This window comes from Primulina huaijiensis, unplaced genomic scaffold, assembly GCF_012295235.1.
Source record: "Primulina huaijiensis isolate GDHJ02 unplaced genomic scaffold, ASM1229523v2 scaffold204633, whole genome shotgun sequence".
In the NCBI taxonomy this organism is placed as follows: domain Eukaryota; kingdom Viridiplantae; phylum Streptophyta; class Magnoliopsida; order Lamiales; family Gesneriaceae; genus Primulina; species Primulina huaijiensis.
The window spans coordinates 1-1010 of NW_027353752.1; the positions used below are offsets into that span (position 1 = coordinate 1).

Below are 1010 nucleotides of genomic sequence, written 5' to 3' on the forward strand. Positions count from 1 at the left end.
CTGTATTATTGACAAAAACGCAAGAATAGGGAAGAATGTGATGATCTTGAACAAAGATGTAAGCTCCAGTTACCCTTATAACTCCTATGTTTCTTTTACTTTTAGAGAGACACTATTCTTTAAATAAGAAAAAAAATATTAATTTTTGCTTATTTGAAAACATTCATGCTAGACTGCTTTTTTTTGGGCTTCTTAGGGTGTTGAAGAAGCAGATTGTAGGGAAAAAGGATTCTACATTCGATCTGGGATCACGATTATAGTCGAAAAGGCGACCATAGACGATGGAATGGTGATTTGAATCTGGTGAAAATCGAGCAGTGTGCATTTATCGATGCAGAGTCATGGAAATGAAGCTATCGTGGGGAAGCGAAAAGCTTCGTTTCCTAGTTTGTTTGAAGCTAATGATGGCTGAGGCTGTGGAACGTTGAGATGAAAGTGAGGCTGTGGAGTAAGTAATATTTGTCTCTGCAGAAGTGTGTAGTAAGTAAGAATAAAAGGAACTTGTGATACAATGATGACATCATTTGTTGTAACTGAATTATTCTTTTAATGATGTTGGGACGATGAATTTTATTATATCGATTTTAAAAATAAAATAAAATAAAATTGAAATATTGGGGACGAAGACGAGCACGTGCGAAAGGTTGATTGGATAGTTAATAACCTCGAGACTACTTATCCGTATAGTTTGAACGATGAAACGTTAATTTTTTTTTTTTTTGTTATTTAATGTTTAACTAAATTCAATAACAATAAATTTTATAATATTTTATTCAGTTGATTGTTATCTTAACATTTTAATATCTTATCGTACAAACATATAAGTTTTATGAAACTCCGATCGATTGAATTAATTAATAATAATAGACTGAAAAACAAACAAATTTTATATTAGAATTATATTTATTTGATTAGAAAAATTATAATTCTGATCCTAAATATATTTTTTATTTGGTCATTTGAGGTGACTATGATAGTGACATTGACTTAGTGTTTTTTTTTTTTTTTTA

At 29.8% G+C, this 1010-nt stretch overlaps 1 long non-coding RNA gene across 1 annotated transcript; it reads left to right on the forward strand.

Moving 5' to 3' along the window:
- Nucleotides 1-485, forward strand: LOC140966310 (uncharacterized). Its single transcript, XR_012173315.1, has 2 exons — nt 1-58; nt 197-485. It is a non-coding gene; the product is annotated as an uncharacterized lncRNA (long non-coding RNA).
- The last annotated feature ends 525 nt before the right edge of the window (nt 486-1010 follow it).